Genomic DNA, 22,625 nt, shown 5'->3' with positions numbered 1-22,625 from the left:
GTAGAATCACATCCCTTGATGTCATCAAATTTAGCATAGTTGAGGGTAGAGGCAATCTCCAACATTGCTTGATTATGCTCCTTCTTTTTCTTTAAATCTTCTATAGTAGGGACTCGAGCTAGATCAACATGTTCCACTTCAATTGAGGTTTTTGCATGATCACCTATTGATCCAAGGTATAGCTTCATTAAACTTTTCCATACAGTACAATTATCTTTATTGAGCTTCGAAACTTCTCTCTTGGACATCTTGATCTTCTTGTTTCTAGTACCTTTGAACTAAATCAGCAGATGGCTCTAATAACAATTTTTAGAAATACTTTAGAATAACTAAGAGGAGGGAGGGGGTGAATCAGTTATTCAAGGTCCAAATGTCTTAATAAAACTTTTTCACTTAACTATAGTGAGCCCAATTAAGCTAATCAAGCATCCAAGGTAGACTTGTATCTTAGCAAGTTACTGTAAAATAAATATGCAAGGATCATACATTAAGAATCAACACACAACACAATGATTTATGTGCAAACCCAATTTGGGAAAAATGACCAATAACATGGTACATAATTCTCACTCTTCTGAAGTGATGCTTATGAAAGGCCTACCTTGTTAAAGGCTACACCACACTGTTAAATGTGATCTAGTTAAAGGATTTCAACCACCTTGTTAGAAGTTGGCCTAGTTAGAGGACTTTAAAAAATTCATTGGAATGCGACCCTATTAAAGGATATACAAATGATTATTAAACCAAACTAAGTCCATAGGATTTTACCTTAACTGATACAATTGTTAGAGAGTAACACCAAGGGCTTTTGACCTGATACAAATCACAACTGATCTTCTAGATTTTAGGTCTCAATTCAACTCTTCAAATTTTCTTGGCTTTCAATATCTACAACTCTAATAGCATGTCCTCCTTTCAAGCTTTGTCTCCCTGAGTCTCCATGCTTGACATGCCAATGCAATCACCTTTGTAGTCACTTATTGAAGCAGAGTCTTCATACTCTATTCCTTCCTCTCAATGCTTTCTTCTTCACATCCTTTAACGACTTCAAGCTACCAACTCTTCCTTCTTGATTTGTAACTCCTTAAATAGAATTTTGGAATACTTTCCACAATCGTAGTCTTTCCACTTTTAATTTTTTGTTTGAATTGATTAGTTAAGATTCAATAAATCTACATCTTATCTTGTTTCTTCTAGAAACATCATGAAGAATCCTCCGATATTCAACCAAAAATAGTTTACCTAAAATTTAGTTGTGGAGATTGAAAGCCAAGAAAATTTGAAATTCTAATGCTTAGCACATACTGTTACTCAGCACCAACTAAGTTTTTATATTCTTGGTACCTATTACTTGCTTGGCACCTAAACTTGCTCGGTGCCTTTTATTTCACTCAACACACACTAGATTTTACATTTTCTTGACACTTACTAAAAATCTACCCGGCATGAACTAGCTTGCTTGAAATCAACTAATGAACTTAGTCAAGCTTTGTAGATAGCTTTGGCACAACCATTTATTCCACAGTTTCTAAGTGTAGATGGCATCTATATCTTCAACTAAATTATCAATACATTATTTTATCATTGTCTTACTCGATCGTTGTACTTCATTACAAAACCATAACTCAAACTTTCCCTTAAGTGCTTTTTTTACATCTTATTGATCAAATCCTCTTCATCAATCAACTAAGTGATACTACTTGGATCTTATATGCAATTGTCATTATAGAAAATAATAGGTTTGACATTAGTGAAAAAATAATGATTGAAAGCATTCTTTTTCAACAATCTCCATCTTTGCAAACAATCTCTCTTCTTCAATAATGATCTTTTCAATTATATTTCCAACAACTTTTGCATTGTATCCATGATGGGAAGGATCATATTTTGAATATCTATCAGTATAAATTGGATCCTTTCTTCTTCTCTCAACAACTCTTCCTACATATCTGACAAGAATTTGATCTTCATATGATGTGGAAAGCCTTAACTAGGGTCAATTTGCAACTATAGTCCACTAACCTTAATATCTTCATCAATATTTGTCAATTTTCTCTTTATCTCCTTTGTAAAATTGGTAGCATCACACAAATTTCAAAAAAGTGATGTTACATTGGTGCAAGAGGTTTCAAGATTAGTCAAAATTGAGGAAAGCTCCACTTGTTGGATAGCTATTTGCTAAACAATGTGCTCAATTACTTTATTGCTAAATTTATTTTCTGCTTTCCCAATCAATTTATTTTGACCTCTAGAGTCCTCATTAAACTTCTAGATTGCCTCTTTTAATTTCAACAAAATCTATTGAGAAGTATCAACTTCAAGAGCTATCACCTCAGTCAACATATTCTTGGCATCATCTATGATTTTGTATTCTCTATCTCTCTCCTTTCTAAGTTTCTTCTACTTTTCCTTCTTTTGGAGGAGTTCACCAGCTATATGCATTTGATCTGTAGTGATATTATCAAAGTCCCGTTTGGGAATTTCAATCTCCTCATCTAGGTCTATATCCTCCTCTATTTCCTTTCCTCAACTCAAAAATCTTGTACTCAGTTGAGCCTTAGGTTCAACTCTCCCCTATAGTTAATGCCTTTGAATCCAGTATGGAAACAATACTAGAGATAGTAGGACTAGCAGTAAAATTTTTTACAATGCTAATAGATGGAATACTAACTAGTATGCTTACTAATTCCAAAAACTATAGTAGCTAAAATTGTAGACTCCAAAATTGTAGTACTTACTATAGAAGAGCACAAAATTGTAGAACATATTGCATCCATTATTGATTATGTTGATTGAGGAGCTGAAGAAGAGGGAGGTTGCATCTCAGTAGATGAAGTGGTAGACCCTTTTATCAATGATGTGTTGAGTTATGAGGGAGCAAAGAGTGATTGGACATTTGATGTATCTATTGTGGTCACAATCAAACTTGCTGAAGCTATCTTTGAGATAGATATGGCTACTGGTTTGCTTGGAGAGTGACGAAGTGAGGCAATGAATGTGGCTACTATCTTCATATGGTCAATCTCCTCATCATCTTCTTTGTCTTCCTTACTAGCTTCTTTCTCTCTATATTCTTCAACTTATTCATTATCAAAATGTGTTGGCTTAGTATAAGTTTCCTCTTCCTCATCATCACTATCATCATCCTTAACTTCTATAGGGAAGCCACTTTATTTATTCAAGTGATAAACATTCTTCCACATACTTTTGGCATTATTAACCACATGCTCTATATCCTTGATCAAAATTAAAAAAGTATTAAATCTAAGAGTCATGTTATCTTCATTTTTCTTTAAGGACTCTTTTACCTCAGCATCAGTCATGCTAGGTAGCAATTTCCTTAGGGTTTGTTCATAGATATATTTTTCTTTTTGCATTGCAAAGTCTCATCTTGGCTTAATTTTCACTAATAATTCATTAGAGATTTGGGAGGCTATCTGATTTGGTGAGTACTTACATTTTCTCATTTTGGTTAACACCAATTCTTCAACCTATTTCTTCTTATCCTCTATCCTAGTTTCATACTTCAAGGATTTGAATTTGGTTATACCTGCACCTTCTTCCAATTGTCTTAATTTTTCTTGGAAGGTGGGAGGATGTTTGCTAAACACAACTTCACTGGCTTTCTTCCTAGATCTTCTGGTGAGCACTATAGTAGATAGCTTAGGTGGCTTGGTGATGATCACCTTTCCTTTCTTCTTCACTAGTTCTTCTTCCTTTTCCAACTCTTCTTCATTTTCTACTTCTTCAACATCTTCTCCTTTGCCCTTGGTCAACATAAGAGGTGTACTTGTTTTGAGTTTGACTATCCTCCTCTTACCTTTGTTAACCACATGTGAAAGCTTAATTTCAAGCTCTATTCTTGCCTTGGCCTCATCATATGTTCCAAAGTGTGGTACCTTTAGATAAAAAAGTTCATTAATAAAGGCTTCACTAATGTCTTTTACTTCATCAATGTTCACCTCATGGGGAACAGGTTTTACCCATACAACTCTAGTTTTTATTGCCTGAATGTAGACTCTATCATAGTCTACCATGAAAAAAACATCATCTTTGTAGTATTCAACCAATTTCCTGGGTATCCTAAATTTTTTATTCATTTTCTCCTTGAAGACTTCAAAATAGTTATCCATTATGCTAACAAAATTCTCTTTCATCTCAGAAATATATTCATTAATCTGATATAATATTGGGACATCTTTTGTCCATACTACCATGCCTTTTGAAGGGAAAAACTTCTAAACATAGAAAAATAAGCAAGTCAATAGAGAACTGAATTTGCAAGGGTTGTTTTTGGAAGTTCTAATACTTTCCATGTTCTTGTCAACAGCTTTAACAAGTCTGCAAGATCATATGACAAGTTGTTCTTAACAACCTTGTATGCCAAGTCAACATCTTCCCATGACACATTGTTGAGATGGCTAGAACTGTAAATCTTGTGAGCTATAACATGTATGCCAAATTTTAGTTTTTCAGTAGTTACACTGGTGATTTTCATACCTTTGTCATCCCACTTAGCTAGGGTTTTCTTTTCTAACTCCAACCAACCTAGGGTTTTGGTGGTTTTTGCCTTTGTAATCATGAGGAGGCTGGTGATACAATGAATCATCCTCTTGGTAATCAATACTTGTTGCTCAAGCCATAAATAACCATTGTGAACTCAACTTAGGATGTATTTGATCTATTTGATTTGGAAACTTCGAGGCAGGTGGGGAATGTGGGTTAAACCCTTGTCTTCAAAATGTTTATATTCAAGTTTGAGTACTCCATTAAGAAAAAATTGTCTTAGGTCATCATCAATTTATAGGGTTCCAATTTCTTGAATATCACACTTAAAATTATTTCAAATGTCATTAATAAGAAGTACCTTTGGAGGGATGTACGATTGTTTGGGTCTAGGGTTTTACCAACCGCCAACACAAGTTTGAAATTAGGTGCTTTCCATTCTACTCCTCGGACCAACATCTCTGACCCTTTCCTTTCTTTGATGCTACTTCTTGATGCCATGGTAACTTAGTAAATTCTGAAAACATTGAAGAACTTAGTTGCAAATTCTACTCGAGGTTGCTTGGTCACTCTGCAATTTGCTTCTTTGCAATAACACTTAGAATCTTGGTGAAAATGAATTCAATTTCCTACTTTTTGTTAAAACTTCACCATTAATTATTGGTACAAAGGTAGCTATGATGACATTATGAATGATAGGATATCATCCACTATCTATTTAAATTTCTCAGTAAAAGCTTCATAACTTGGTAATAAAACATGTTCTTGTTACTCCCGACTTTACTCGATATAGTCCATGACCCAACCTTGCTCAGTAGAGAAGTCAACCCAATGATAACTAATACCAATCATACTTGATGATCCTTTTGTATCTTGAATATTGATTTGGATCTCTGTCACCTTTCAATTCGAATTGTTTCGATGTGATTTGATAATGCAGTTCTAGTTCTTCTTAAGAACTTAGTCAGAAATGGTAGAGTCACCCAATCCTTGAGTGACATGACCATCATTACATGAACTAGGTTCCTCGGTAGATTTAGGAATCCATTGCTATCTCATCTTTTTTTTGATGTTATCTACTTTTGATTTCTTCTCATCTTCAATTCTACCCATATTCATGCAATTTTTGGTTGGATAACTAGGTTCAGTACAAGTGAAACATCTTATGGTGATATCTCTCTTCCTTGTGTGATGTTTAACATAGTTCATGCCAATGTATCCATATTCTCCATAATAATGACATCTACACCAAGTGTTGTAGTCCCAATTTAATATTGCTTTCACAATTTTTGCTACTAGATTGAATGACTTGGTTCTACAATCTAATGCCTTGTGACTTTGTTTCTTGCATTTGTGAAATTTGCCTTCAAATTTTGGTTTCTCTTTTCATTCATTAGCCTTGTGACCATGTTAACTACAATTGTAGCATTTACCATTCAATTTTTCATTACCATTACTCCAACATTTGTTTGTATGACCTATCTTACCACAATTATTGCAAGTAAGTTTTTGATTTCTTTGAGTATCTTGTTTGGAGGATTCACCTTCTTCTGTGTATCAAATTCCTACTTTACCTTTTTGTTTATAGAGATTTTTCTCATTCAGTTGATTTAATTGATTCATGCCTACTTGGGATTTCATCATTTTGTCATTGATTTTATTTTTAGTGTTTAGGTCAATATTCAATCTTTCATGGATTTTGTTTTTAGATCTCAACTCATTTCTTATTCTTTCATTGATTTGTCTTTCCAAATTTAGATCATTTCATAATCTTTCATTGATATTTCATTGGCTCGTGATTTCCTTATATCCATTGAAGATTTGATCCATAAGATTTTCATGTTGAAGGGATTGGTTCTAGATCTCATTATTTCTTCCATCCATTTCTTCTTTCATCTTGTTCCTCTATTCCAAGATTTCAAATAGCCTTACTAACTAAATTTCTTGTTCTCTTTTAAACTGCTTGAAGGGAAAAATTCTTCAATTCTTTCTTCAATGTATCGATGATCATTCATTTGATTTTCAAGTTCCTTCCTTCTTTTCAGGGATTGAGAAAGTTTCTCCTTAGCTTTCTTAAGTTGTGCAATGGCCATTTCTAGATCTAGCTTTTCATTGTCAGTTTTCTTATCAACTCTAAATATCTCCATTGTCCTTGATCTTTGCTCAAGCTGTCAAACTTTATCCTAAGAACCATAAAGCTCTGATACCAATTGTAAAAAATATTCAAGACTATGTTAGGTTATTGAGAGGGTAGGGGTGAATCAATAACCTCAAAAACTTTACCAAAATCAAATCTTAATTGAAATAATCCAATTACTATTTAGTTTATAAAATCAAATCAAACTATATGCATGAGAAACTAAAAACTAAAAACATTCATAACACTTGAACACAATAATTTGGTGACCTAGAAACCTTCAAAATAGAAAGTAAAATTGGGGTGGGGATGACACCCACAAAAATTCAATAGTGTAATGTAAAGTTGGCCTGCTATGGCTTACAATGATCACTTCTAATGATCTACCCCATTAGGAGCAACTAGGACTACTAGGTTCATCTTGTTAGAGGTTTTACAAACACACAATTAAGTATGCACTCAGTAAAGAGATTTGAAAAAAAACTATTAAGTCTATTCTATTAAAGGATTTGGACTAGTTCACCTATTTAGAATGAAATAGTTGATCTCTGACTTACAACTGATTTGTTGATAGAGATTCTTTGAAGTACTGATCACATTTTGTGATGGATATGACTCTACTGTATCTCTACTATTATGCCCTTACAATACACTTTGTGTGCTATTGATTCACATTCGCATGCTTCTTTTTCACACTTTTTTTACACTTTGATATGATACAATGCATTACATATATATCAATCCAATTTACATAATTACAAAGTCGTCCATCATATAAGTTAACACCAATATTACAAAGTTTTCTCAAATGTAGATATTTGGGTTCTAAAGACTGATTTGGTGAAGTTCTGGTACACAACATCCATTGTCATTACTTGGCATTGTCATGCATTTAGTAGAAGTTAACACTCGGTTCATACTAATCACTTCAATGTAGTCTTGAGCTTGGTTTACACTAGTGACTCGGTAGATACTATGTAACTTAGTAGAAATTGAATTACTCATTTACCATGATTGCACTTGGTAAAAACTAATCATCATATAGCTCGATTAACAATAACTTTGATTTACATGAACTACTAAACTGGTAGAAACTACAAAGCTTGTTAATGACTAAACTACTCGGGTTGAACTACTAGACTTCACACTACTTGATTCTACTCAATTTGAACTGTTGCACTTCACACCAACTAAATTTTCTTAGTAACCATTAAAATTCTTGTTAGGAATTGTAGTGCTTAGTGGCTACTAAAATACATGGAAAACACTATAGACTGTTCAATAAGCTCGATAGATATAAATAATCTAAATAAGTGTTGTCACTAATAAAAAACTTGAATAAATGTCAATAGTCATGAATTTGAAGATTATTTCTCCACTAATGGTATTCTTGGATAGAAAAATATTTCAAGGAATCCACAGGAAAATGGAGTGGCTGAATGCATGAAGATGACTTTAATGGAGTGTGAAAGGAGCATGAGGTTGCATGATGGGTTGCCATTGCACATGTGGGTAGAGGCTATTAGTACTACTATATATTTGATTAATAAAGGTCCCTCTACTCCTTTGGGTTGTCATAATCTATAGGAAGCATGGACTGGTAAGAAGGTGAGTTATTCTTTTCTTCGAACCTTTGGTTGTGAATCATTTTCTCATATAGATTTTGAATATAGAACCAAGATATAAGCAAAGTCAAAGAAATGGGTATTTTTTGGATATGTTATTAATGAATTTGGATATAGGCTTTGGGATTTTGAAAATCGTAAAATTGTAAGAAGTAGGGATGTCATATTCAATGAGAAAGTGGTGTACAATAATTTGTTGCAACAACATGTGAAAAAAGAAGATGATTATGTACTACTGGATGATACTTAAAAAGATAATGTTCCATCCATTCCTCATGATGTGTAACAACTACAATAACAAATATCACACACACTAGTGAATGTTAGATAGTAAAAAATGCTAATTAGAGCTCCGGAAAGATATTCTCCCTCTTTGTATTCTATTTTCCTAATAAATTATGGTGAACCTAAATGTTATGATGAAGTTGTGGAGGTGGATACTAAGATTCGGTGGGAGTCTACAATGAAAGAAGAAATGGACTCTTCGCTAAAAAATAAGACATGAGATCGATGTAAGTTTCCTGCAAATAAAAGGGCTTTACACAATAAGTGAATTTATTGTTTGGAAGAAGACAATGGAAGTAAGAAAATATTTGAAGCCAAGTTAGTTGTAAAAGGATTTGCATATAAAAAGGTATCAATTTTGATGAGATATTCTCTCCTATTATTTAAATGACTTCTATTCACACTATTTTAAGTATTGTGGCAACTAAAGATTTGCATTTGGTGTAGTTTGATGTTAAAACAACCTTCCTTCATGGTGATTTATATGAAGAGATATATATGGCTAAGCCATAGGGATTTGAGGTCAAAGGTAAGGAGAACTTAGTGAGCAGATTGAAGACGAGTTTATATGGCATGAAACAAACACCTTAGAAATGGTATCTGAAATTTGACAAGTTTTTCCATGAGCATGGATACAATAGGTGTCATTTAGATCATTGTGTTTATTTTAAGAGGTTGAATGATGATCACTACATTATTTTATTTTTTATCTGTTGATGATATGCTTGTAGTTGAGCCTATCATGGATCACATTAAGGGTCTAAAATGCCAATTAGCAAATGCATTTTCTATGACGGATTTGGGGGCAGCAAAACAAATCATTAGTATGAAGATTTTTTGAGATAGGAAGAATAGGAAATTGACATTATCTTAGGTTGATTATGTTGAGAAGGTGTTGCAACATTTCTCTATGGATAATGCTAAAGCTATTAGCACACTTTTACCTTGTCATGTCTCCTTTTCAAATAATTAAAAATAATAATAATCTTTGCTAAGGCAGGTAGGCCCAAAAAGGTGAAGTTTTGGAAAAAAGGGCAAATCATTGGAAACCCATGGACTAATAAATGAAAATTATTATTAAAATATTTTTTACTAACTCCTCTTGGACGTGAGTTAGGGTTATGCCCTCTTTTAAGGATTTTGGAGGCATTTTGGGCTCATTCTTGAACTTGATTTTTGCTCTTTGCTTTGTTGTTCTTCAGAGGCTGCCTAACCTATGGAGAAAGAGACCCAAAGATGGGATTTTGAAGATTTATAAGAAGGATAAGGATGGGATTTTAAATTCATTTCATGTGCAAGCTCATGCAGAGTTTTCCCTTGTACTGAACAGTGCAGATTTGTGGGTTTTCTTGTGTGTTTTTTGTAAGAGTTTGTTGTTTCTGGTTGAGTATTTCATATCAGTTTGGATTTTTTCTATATTTCATAATTTTAGATGTTAAAATAGAGCTGAATATATGTATTGGGTCGTGGTTAAACTCCTATGATAGATTATTAGTGTTTTGTGGTGATTCTGAGCTATTTTGTGTTATTTTTGGGAGCTCGATGAGCATTGCTTTTGTCCTTTGTTTGGGAGCTGTTGTGTAAATGTTATACAGATTTGGAAATGTCATTTTTTAGGTTTTTATGCTTTTGAAATTTTTTTTAAATGTCCACTTTAAGATTTATTAATAATATGGGAAGTTGTGAAGTTTTTGGCACTATTTCAGGCATACCCGATTTGGGAGTTTTTGAAAAATTGGTGGATCTTTGTAATATTAGTTGTTTGATTTTCAAAATTTGATTAGAGGCTTGAAATATCATATAAAATCATAAAAAGGGAAATTTCAGTGGTGTTAGAGCTATGATCTTGCCAGCCTGAGGGTTTGTAGAAGTTTGCATGCAACTAAGTGAAAGAGAAAAGAGATATTTGCAGCGAGAAAAGAATAAATAAATTTTGATCAAACCTCTAGTTGAAAGTAAAAGTATAGAATCCAAAGAAGGGAAAAGTATGGCTGATCTAGATGAGATGGCAAAAAAATTCTTCCAAGACATCCAAAATACTCAGAAGCAAATAGTGGATAGTTTGGCAAAAACTAGAGAGGCTTTGCGAATATTGACAGAAAAATTGCTAGGATTTGCATCTATGAATGAGAAAGGGAGCACTTCAGAGGAGCCAAGAAATCTGAAACCCACACCGTCTAAATCAACCAAAACTATTTTTGTGCCTGCAGATGAGCCACTAGTGCCAAATCTAGCCCTTAATCCTGTGGAAGAGGTTACAGGTAACTTGATTGCATTAAGAGCTACTTACAATGGCTTACATGATGACTTTCACAGTTCAGTTCCTTTTAGAGAATATGTGGATATGATGAACACTTTGATACCCAAAGAAGAGTATAGGAGGGAGCATAACATAACTGGAAGAGAGCTCAAAAATAAAATAAGCAAGTTTACATCACCTACTTTTGATGGAACAAATAAAATTTCAGCTAGAGCATGGCTACAAAAATTACAGACCTTCTTCACACTTAACCCCATGAAGGAGAGTGATGATGTTCAATTTGCAAGTCTACACTTCAAAGATGTAGCCTATGATTGGTGGTATCATGGAATGACTACTCAAGGTCATGATCAGGTAACTACATTTGATGATTTTAGTCAAAGAGTGATAGATAGATTTGACCTGAAGGATGATGAAGAGTATTTTAAAGAATTGTCAGAGTTGAAGCAAACCAAATAAGTTAATGAGTATATAGAAGAGTTTCAAAAAGTGGCTATTATGGTACTTGATATGAGTCAAAAGAGGATTTTTTATCTTTTTCTTGATGGTTTAGAAGATTTTGTTAAGCGTTTGGTTAAGGCTTTCTCACCCTCAACCTTATAGAAAGCTATCAAAAGAAGCTTACAACTTGAAACTTGCGTGCCTATGAAACCAGTCACTAATAAAAAACCCCCAAATCTTTTGCAACATAAGGGGAATTTTTAGAAAAAGACTTTTCCAACACTACCACCAAAAGATGTGATAAATGTGGCAAAAAAGAAGGTAGATGAAGAGACTAGGAGTGAATTACGAAGGAAAAAGCTATGTTTCACTTGTAGAGAACCATGGGTTCATGGACATAGATGTTTGGGGAAAAGTCAAGTGCACTATATTGAAGTTGCTTTAGAATTTGATTCAGATGAGCATGAGGAATTTCATGACATGAAGGAGGAGGAAGAAGGAGAGAAAGAAAAATAAATCAGCAAGGATGGCACTTTAGCAGCATTATCAGGAGTCCCAAGATACCATCCCTTTCGTATTCGAGGGGTACTAGCTGGGAAAAGGTTGATAGTTCTTCTTTATAGTGGGGCAACTCAAAATTTTATTGATGAGGTATTTGTCATGAAAAGAGGGCTTAAAGCAGAAGATTTTGAGAGATTCAATGTTACTATAGATGATGGATTCACTATGCCTTGCACACGGGTGGTGAAACAACTCAAGATGACCTTAGGAGATTATGAGTTATGTGATGACTTCTATGTTGTTGGCATTGGGGAGATAGATCTTGTATTGGGTGTTCAATGGTTACACACTATTGGAGGCTATTACATGAACCATCAAACTATGGAGCTTAAATTTCATTCCAATGGGAAAGAAGTCTTATTGAGAGGCTTATTGAATGGAGCACCTAAGGTGGTCTCTGCAAAGAGGATGGAGAGGACTTTTTGAAGAGGACAAGTAGCATGGGAAGCTGGAGTCATAATCCATCCAACAAGCTCTCCAAAGAATCAAGGTAATTTCCATTTTGAAATTCAAAATATTCTTGATAAGAACAGTATAGTTTTCAATGACTTGCCTCCAGGATTACCACCAGATAAAGGTTTTGAGCATGTTATAGAGTTAGAACAGGGTTCCAAACCAGTTATAAAAACCCCATACCACCATCCAAGAGGTTATAAGGAAGAGATTGGAAAAACTATTAAGGAACTCCTGGACATAAGATTCATAAGGCCTAGCTCTAGTCCATTTGCATCATCTGTGGTACTTGTCAAGAAAAAGGATGATACAATGAGAATGTGTATGGACTATAGGGCTCTAAACAAGAAGACCATAAAAAATAGGTATCCCATACTATGTATAGATGAACTCATTGATGAGTTACATGGTTTTGTATACTTTTGTAAAATTGACTTAAGATTAGGGTACCATCAAATCTGAATGAGGAGTGAAGATGTGGAAAAGACTACTTTCAAATGTCACTATGTGCACTTTGAATTTCTCGTTATGCCTTTTGGCCTCACTAATGCACCTGCAACATTCCAATTTTGTATGAATAAGGTATTCAACTAGCATCTTTGAATGTTTGTTTTGGTGTTTTTTGATGATATCCTAATTTAAAGTAAAACATGAGAAGAACATCTAAATCACATAAACATTGTTTTGGGAATCTTAGAGCAACAATCCTTCTCTGCTAAGCTATCTAAATGTGAGTTTGGTTTGATAGAGATCTTATATTTGGGACTTATTATAAGTTCTAAAGGAGTACAGGTTGATCAACAAAAAATTCAGGCAATTTTGGATTGGCCTCCACCCACTAATCTTACACGGTTGAGAGGTTTCTTCGGGTTAAATAGCTACTATAGGAGATTTGCCAAGGGATTTTCTCAGCTTTCTGCCTCCTTAACTGATTTGACAAAGAAATGAGCTTTTGTTTGGATAGAAGAGGCATAAAAAAATTTGATAAGCTTAAGGAGGTAATGAGTTCATGCCCTGTGCTCGCAATTTCAAATTTCTCTTTACCTTTTGTTGTTGAATGTGATGCTTCTGGAGAAGGTATAGGGGCTGTCCTAACTCAAAAGGGACATTCAATAGCATTTGAGAGTAGAAAACTAAATCAACTAGAGAAAGGTTACTCCATCTATGATAAGGAAATGTTGGCAATCATGCATGCACTTTATAAGTTTAGACAATTTTTAGTATGTGGAAGATTCATTGTAAAGACAGACCATAATAGCCTCAGGTTTTTCTTGAACCAATGGGATTTGAATGATTGTCAACAAAAATGGGTAAGAAAATTGCAAGCTTATGATTTTAATATTGAATACATGAAAGGAAAGAATAATGTGGTTGCTGATGCTCTCTCAAGAAAGCCCACTCTATGTTCCTTAACATCTATCTCTGTTGATTGGAAAGTCTCCATAATTTCAGAGTATGCTAAAGATCCCTTTGCCACCAAGATTTTGGATAAGTTAGTGGATGATAATAGGTACAAGGTTGTTGATGAATTGATTTATTACAAGAACAAGATCTTCTTAGTGCCAGGATAAAAAACTAAGGACATGATATTGAGGGCCTTTCATGACACACCTTTGGCTGGTCATAAGACATACAAGAAAATTTGAGAGTGGTTTTCAAGGAAGGTTATGAAGGAGGACGTCCTTAAACACATTAAGGAATGTATGGTATGCCAAAAAAGCAAGAGTGAGAAAATTTTTTCTATAGGGTTGTTGCAGCCACTTCCAATTCTTGAACAAAAATGGGAAAGTATTTCCATGGACTTCATCACTGGATTGCCCAAGGTTCAAGGAAAGGATTTCATATATGTGGTAGTAGATAGACTAACTAACTATGAACATTTCTTTCCTATCACATCTGATTTCAAGGCATCACAAGTGGCCGAATTGTTCTTCAAGGAAATTTTTAGATTACATGGCTTGCCTAGAAACATTGTCAGTGACCAAGATAGTAGATTCCTCAACTCTTTTTGGAAGGAGCTCTTTCATTTGGTAGGAATTGAACTCACTCCTAGTACTAGCTATCACCCTCAAATAGATGGACAAATAGAGATAGTTAATAAATGGAAAGAAGGATATTTGAGGAACTATGTTTCAAATCAACAACATGCTTGGGTGAAATGGTTACACCTAGGGGAGTATTGTTACAAGACATCTCATCACATGTTTATTGGTATGCATCCTCTTCATGCTCTTTATGGTTATGATGCCCTTTCCTTTGTTGATCTATTACTTTTGGATAGCAAAGTACCTGCAACAAGTGATTTCATCAAACAAAGCCAAGACATAATAAGGTCCCTCGAGGATAATCTACAACATGCACAGAACCAACAGAAGTTGTATGCTGATAGGAAAAGGACCGAAAGATCTTTTGAGGTGGGAGATTTGGTATTTGTTAGGTTGCAGCCATATAAGCAAAGCACCTTGAAGAGGAGTGGGGTAGAGAAACTCAATCCAAGGTTCTATGGGCTTTATAAGATCACCAAGAAGGTAGGAGAGGTAGCTCATGAATTAGAGCTCCCACCAAATAGAAAAATACATAATGTTTTCCATGTATCTTGCCTGAAGAAGGTTATAGGCTAGCAAACTATAGTATCTACAGAATTACCACCTCTTGATGATGAAGGGAAATTAGTTTTGATACCAGAAGAGATTTTGGATACAAGAGAGAAAAGATTCAGAAATAGGAGCATCATAGAGCATTTAGTCAAATGGAAAAGATTACCACTAGAGGATGCAACTTGTGAAGGAGCATATATTCTTGAGCATTCCAACCTTCATTGCTTGAGGACAAGAAATATTTTGAAGGGGAGGACTTGTCATGTCCCCTTTTCAAATAATTTAAAAAATAATAATCTTTGCTAAGGTAGGCAGGCCCAAAAAGGTGAAGTTTCAGCAAAAGGGGCAAATATTTAGAAACCCATGGACTAATAAATGAAAATTATTATTAAAATTAATTTTATCAACCCCTCTTGGACATGAGTTAGGGTTATGCCCTCTTTTAAGGGTTTTGGAGGCATTTTGGGCTCATTCCAGAACTTGATTTTTGCTCATTGCTTTGTTGTTCTTCAGAGGCTGCCAAACTTATAGAGAAGGAGAGCCAAGGATGGGAGTTTTTAGGTTTTTAGGAAGGTTAAGTATGGGAGTTTAAATCCATTCCATGTGAAAGCTCATGCAGAGTTTTCCCTTGTGCTGAAGAGTGCAGATTTGTGGGTTTTCGGGTGTGTTTTTTGTAAGAGTTTGGTGTTCCCAGTGAGTATTTTATATCAGTTTGGGTTCCTGATATATTTTAGACTTTTAGATGTTAAAATAGATTTGAATATATGCATTGGATCATGATTAAACTTCTGTGATAGATTATTAGTGTTTTGTGGTGATTGAGGGCTATTTTGTGTTATTTTCGAGAGCTCGATGACCATTGTTTTTGTCCTCCGTTTGGTAGCTGTTGTGTAAATGTTATACAGATCTATAAATTTCATTTTGTAAGCTGTTATGCTGCTGAAATTTCTTTAAAAATTTCCACTTTTAGATTTATTAATAATATGTGAAGTTATGAAGTTTTTGGCACTATTTTGGACATACCCGATTTGGCGTTTATTGAGAAATTGGTGGATCTTTGTAATATTGGTTGTTTGATTTTAAAAATATAATTAGAGACTTGAAATATCATCTAAAATTAGAAAAATGGAAATTTCATATCTATTCATTTGAAGTTGACTAAGAAGATGTGTCCCGAGACACAAGAAGAGAAGGATAAGATTTCCAAGGTACCCTATGCTTCAACTGTAGGAAGATTGATGTATGTTATGGTATTTACTAGGCCAACAATTGTATATGTAGTCAGAGTCATTAGTAGGTAGATGAGTCATCTAGGAATTGAGCATTGGAATGTAGTCAAATGGATTCTTAGATATTTGAGAGGAACATCTAGCAAGTGTTTATACTTTTGGGGCTCTACTACTAATTTTTAAGGATATGTTGACTTAGATTTGGTAGCAGATATTGATAATAGGTATAGTACTACAAGTTATGTATTTATTTTTGGTGGGGCAACCATGAGCTAGGCTTCTAGGTTATAGAAGGTTAATGCTTTATCCACTATAGAGGCAGAGTATGTTGCTGTTATAATGGTAGCCAAGGTGGTGATATGGCTTCAGTTCTTCTTGAAAGAATTGGGAAACCCACAAAGGGATAATTATTTGTTTATAGTTATCTAGAGCACCATTCATCAGGAAAAGAATTCTACACTACATTCAAAGACCAAATAAATATAGTTGCAGTACCATTTCATTTAGTCAATTTTGGATGGTGGACTATTAAAGTTTGACAAGATACATATAGATGATAATCTAGTGGATATGTTTAAAAAGGTAGTGACAAAGGAGAAGCTAAATTCCTCTTTAGCTTTGATTCATCTTCTAGATTGAATAGTAATAAAAGAACACCATAGTACACAATGGTTTGATCTAGTGGGAGCTCCATCTAGTAGTGATATTGATACAGATCAATCTCCAAGTGGGAGACTATTGTCTGCTGTAGAGTTTGATCAGTCCCCAAGGGGTAGATTGTTCATTTGTGGTGACTAATCAAGGAAATACTATACATACTTCATAAATTCTTTGGGGCTCAAAAATTTTTGGGCTACTATTTGCTAATGGTGGGTTACTATTCTTCAATGGCTAATATTTTTCAATTCGCTATTGCTTATCTTTGCCAATTTATGGCCAACATGTTGTAACTAGTTTTTACCCTAAAGTGGCAAAAATACTTGTATAAAATGGCTTAGGGCTAGGGATTGTTTCATAAGGTGTGATGCAAAAATTTTTTCTTGTGGAGCTATTGAGTTGTAAGGGATTACAAATTGTAATTAGGTTCTAATCACTTGATCATAATAATATTAGACTTGTTGTTTGGTAGATGTAGCCTAGGGTTTGGGTGAACCATGTGAAATCTTGGTGTCTTGTATTATTTTCTATGTGATCTATCATTTTTTGATATTTTTTATCTTTGAATGTAATTTTTCATTTTTGTTTGAGGTTTAATCCGAACATAGTGGATTACTAGGGCTAATTGGAACTAGGCCTAATTAGTCTTCTTGAGCCAAAAACTTGAAATCATTAAGGAAGATGTCTAAAAATCTTTCTAAATGGCAAAAAATGGAAGTAGATGGAGACATCTTATGATGATGGTTGACCCTACAATGAAGGATGAACTTAGAGAGCAAGTTGTACTTGTCTCCTTCTAAGTGGGCATGGAGAAGAGTACTAAAATAGAGTGTTAGTCTTTTGAGGGTAAGCACAAAGGATCAAACTCTTTGGGAGGAGTTTTGATTAATGTTAGTTAATCACCTAAACCAATCAAGGACCTAGGTGGATAGGTTACTAGAAGAGACAAGCTAGATCTCTTGAAGAGCAGTGCAAGAAATCCTTGGAACACTCACACCAAATTTAGATTAAAAAGCCCAAATAATTCAACAATTGTTCAAGATAGTGGAGATATTGAATGACCTTACTATTGATACTCAATAGAAACTTATGGACTTTTCAAATAATTTTTTTTTTAAAATAGAGTGTTAGAAAAGGTATCCAAAGAGATAACATTACAACAAGTTGAGCTATCTACTTTCAATAATGATTTGGAAAAACTAGTTATTAATTCAAATAAATTATTTTTAAAATTATGTAATGATATTCCCTTATACTGAAAATATATGAAGGAGAGAATGGGTAAAATTAATGCTGATCTTCATAAAGATAGAAAATAATTGAGCATGGATTCGAATTGAAGATCATTTTATTATACACAGATCAAATTTTTGTATGGTAAGCAGTCAAAACTATTTCATGAAGAGTTCAATATTAGAGATGAAGTAACTACTATTCAATCCTAGTTAGTATGTCATATAGAAGTCATGTAAAGAAATTTATAGACTACAAAGCATCATGTATAGAACCAAAACTTATCTATTGATGATAACATGTTGAATAATAGGTCAAAGATTGAGATTTAGAAGAAGGTCCTTAGAACTTTGAAGACTAATTGGGACAACACAATCGCCATCATTATTAGATTGCACCATCTATTTTTGAAATATTCTGGTATACTACCTGAGCCCCAACTAAATATGATTTCTAGGCCTAAATGACAAAACAAGGGGGAAATAGTTTATGATCTAGAAAGTAGGAGTATATATCATATTTGTTTTATGTTCATGTTTTGATGCTAGAAATTAACAAGATTTTGGAAAACATTTTTGAAATGAAATTCATAGAAGCTTATGTAGATCAAGCTATAGTTATGGTGTACATCACAAGGGGAGGTACATATTTTTGAAGTTTTTGGTATGTAAAGTTTTGATCATGAGAATATTGTTTGGATCTAAAGCCGGGGGGAGAGATTGTTGATCCTAAAGGTAATCCTAGTATTGTCACTGAGTGCAAAACATGTAGTCAATTACTAGGAAATGTTGTTTAGTAAATAGAACTAAGCTACTCTATCTAGGTTGAGCTATGTAAAGGAGAAGTATACACATTCAATTGTTGTCAAGAAAATAGTGACAACCAAGAAAATTGAGTGTCATCATGTAAATAGTGGTTATTAAACTAAGCATAAGGAAACATTTCAGCTGAGTGTTATAGAGGTCAAGAAAAATAGTACAAGCTAGGAACAATATGTGCCAAGGGATAGCATAAAGACAAAGAATGAACAAGCATAAGGAAGGTAGATAAGTTGAGTTACATTATTTTTGTATATATGTTTGCAATGAAACAAAATCCTATGTAAACTATTTTTGCCAATCTCAAAGTGTGTTTTCATGATTGAGGAGTTAATGAACGAGGTAAATATGCCTATATTTATGCATCATTAATCCCTATGTAATGAGATCAAGAAATAAGAAAATTAAAAGAACTAAGCACGAAAAAAGATCAATCTAGATCACTTCTTGATATCTAGAAACTTCTAAGATGGTTGTTTAAGAATTATTTCAACCCATTATTTTGTTGTAGAGGGTTGAATAATTTCATGTGTGCATAGCTAAGGTGAATTAGAAAGTTGTAAAGGAAGGATATTGATTAGTGCAAAGAGAAGCTATTGTAGGTCTCTCATAGAGGGGTTATTACATATTGGAATAAGGTGAGCTATCATTAGAATTAAATTAAAAATTGAAGCATCAAGTTATTATTACATTTTAATAGGTGTATGAGGGTGAATCTCTTAATAGACTCACTAGTACATTTGGGTTGCATTTTTTACCTATATTTTTGGTGGTAGGTCAATTTGGCTTGTCAAATGATTTTTTTTAAAACTATGATCCTAATAACATCAAAATTTCAATCCTAGTTAAGTTTATCATCAAAATTTTGAAGTTTTCAGGGATATAAACAAAAGAAAAAAAAGTGAAACTTCATTTATTCACATGGAAAAGTGCGGGCAAGAGGCTTCAGAGGTGTGACAAAGATCTGTTTCAGTGTCATTGAAGGTAAGGATCCATGTACTAACTTTCATTCTCATCATCTTCTATTTGGAACCCTGCATTCAAACTTTCTTTGGATTATGACAAGATGGCAATATGATCAATAACCCTTTTTCAGCAATCTATTCCTTCCAATGATACAAAGAGAGAATAAGAACACTATAAAAACATAGAGTTTCTTACAAATGTTACATGTAACTTGTAAACACTAGTTCACAACCAAATGGAAGAATAAATTAAGCATTACATAGAAAAAGAGACTAAGATTTCTGCCAGACACATTACCATAATAGTTGTTTTGGCACTTTCTTTCAATCCAACAGGAGGAAAGGGCACTTGTCTAGATAAAAATGGGTTGGTGGAAAATTCCTCTACTATGTTGTCTCTTTAACAACAATTGAACCAATCTACATTAAAAACATTAGGCTCCTCTATTTTTTACGCAAAGCTATATGTTGATTTTCCTCTCCACTATAATTTGTCTGTTGCTACACAGTCTTTCTTACCCTTGCCTCATCCCATATTGAAAAAAACCTCGTTGATTTTCTTGGCAAGTATTTTGGATAGGTAGGAGATGATGTGGGAGTTCATTCTCTACGATATTTTTCCATAGACCCAGATAGATTTTTAGTAGGGGTTAAAAACTAGGAGGTAAGAAAATGGGCTTTGCAGGTGCATTCTCTTTGGAATATACTAAGCAGGAAAGTTAATAAAAGTGTGTGTGAAGAGCCATATGGCCATACTCTTATGCCCTTACTGGAGGCTCTTATTAGCTTTGGTTCACACTTTGGAGAAGTTTATTACTAGGACACTTACTAGATAATAAGGTATTTATGACATTTCTATGCTTCTATCTTCTATAATGTAAAAGAGTTAATATTATATCCATAAATTGATAATCATTCATAACCACAATTTATTTAAAATAGTTTTTTGACAATCCCCATGATTCACTATTTTATTTCATTTATTTAGTTGGTAGACTATCATGCCCATGGATATCTTTTATTTAGTAACTTGATAAAATTGCACACCCTCAATGAATCGCTAAGTCAATTAATCCTAACTTTCACAACTAAATACTAAGCTTATAAACACTTTCAATTGTAATTGTTTAATGGTTAGTCACAACAAGAACACACTATTAATTTAATGTTATGTAAACCTTTCAATCCTCAAAATTTTAAAAAATAAAATTGAATATATTGCTAAAACTCAAGCTATTGGAAGTGTAGTAGCAAGCTTAGAACATTGTTAAGGCCATGAAGCTCGTTACCTATTTGTCTAGGGCTTGGTAACATGCCATAACTCCATCTAACTAACCAGATGTGGTCTACTAGACTAATAGGTGGCTAGTAAATCAGCAATTACCAAATATTTGGCCCTAGAAAATTGACAATTAGGAATGACATGCAATTTTATTAAATTATGCAAATTTGGAGTTATTTTAGAAGACAGAGGTTTCCCTAAACATGTTCAATGTATGTTGTGTCAAAATATCCACCAGCTAAAATATTAATGGAAGATCTTCTTGCTAAGTTGTCAGTCCTTATATGGGTTTGGTTACATGTGTAGGTATATGGTATGGTGGTTCACTAATGATTTTGTCCCATGTTCCATGGGACTTGGTCATGGTTGTTCAAATATTTATGAAGATTCTAGCCATGTAAACAAAATTAATTAGAGCATGCACCGAATAAAAAATTCAACCACAAAATAGTACCAAAGGATGACAATCTAATGCTATGAGCAAAAAAATGAAAATGGTTTATAAAGTTCTATATCTTATAGTAAATATAGGATAATATATAGTAGGATAATAAAGGAAAATTAGTCACACTAATGCTTCATATCCATCTACAAAAATAGCTAATTGTTGTAGCCTTACCAACAAATAAATAAATTGTGGCTAGTTATGATAAGTATCAATCCCTTCCTCACAAGATACAATATATGCTTTCATTCACATGATTTTTGGTATCAAATCAAATGTAAAAGATAAAAATATAATAATATAGCAATAAATGATTAGGAGATATGAAGAATTAATTGTGCAAGAAAAAGGAAAGGAAAATGGTTTCTTGTTTGCAAATTGTGAACTACAACTCATCAAAATCAATCATTATGTGGTATCCATAAAGAAGAAAAATCATTGGCTCAAGAGGATGCACATACTACACCATTGAGACTTCGCATCGATCACAAAATGAATCAAATTATATTCATGGCCTAGCCCATTATAGATGTTGAGAACACATAATTAAGGTATGATATTTATTCTATTTTTTGTAAAAATAGTTTTGATCATGAGGTAGCATCCATTTCACATGAACACAATAACATGATTGAGTCTTCCTATGTTTATACTTAAGCTAATAGTGGTGAAACTGAGATATATATTGTAGACTCAAGGCATAAAGCTCATGATTTTGTTCATAACACTATCGAAGATCTTAAAAGTACACAAGATATATGTATGGTTGGTCACAAAAAGATGAGAAGGCCAAACTATTTATTGCCCAAGCAAGACAATACTTAAAAGAGAAAAGCATAGGTTTCCATCAAAATCACAAAGTCAGTGTAACTACTGATAGTCAAGTTCAAAAGACAAATTCTATGATGTTCTAATACTTAGAAACTATTTTCAACACTTGACATCATCATGCACTTGATAGACATAGAAGCTTGGTTTCATATTAATAAGTTCCAAGTAGCTTGAACTTGGTCAGCACTTGCGTAACTCAGTGTACACTATGAAACTTAGTATATGAACTAAATCACTCGGTTGAAACTCCTTGGCTTGGTCAATACTAACACTATGAGCTTGGTATAAACTGAATCACTT

This window comes from Cupressus sempervirens, chromosome 10 (genome assembly GCF_028749045.1).
Source record: "Cupressus sempervirens isolate cs-2001-9-10 chromosome 10, ASM2874904v1, whole genome shotgun sequence".
NCBI classification, from domain to species: domain Eukaryota; kingdom Viridiplantae; phylum Streptophyta; class Pinopsida; order Cupressales; family Cupressaceae; genus Cupressus; species Cupressus sempervirens.
This window is presented reverse-complemented; position numbering follows the sequence as displayed.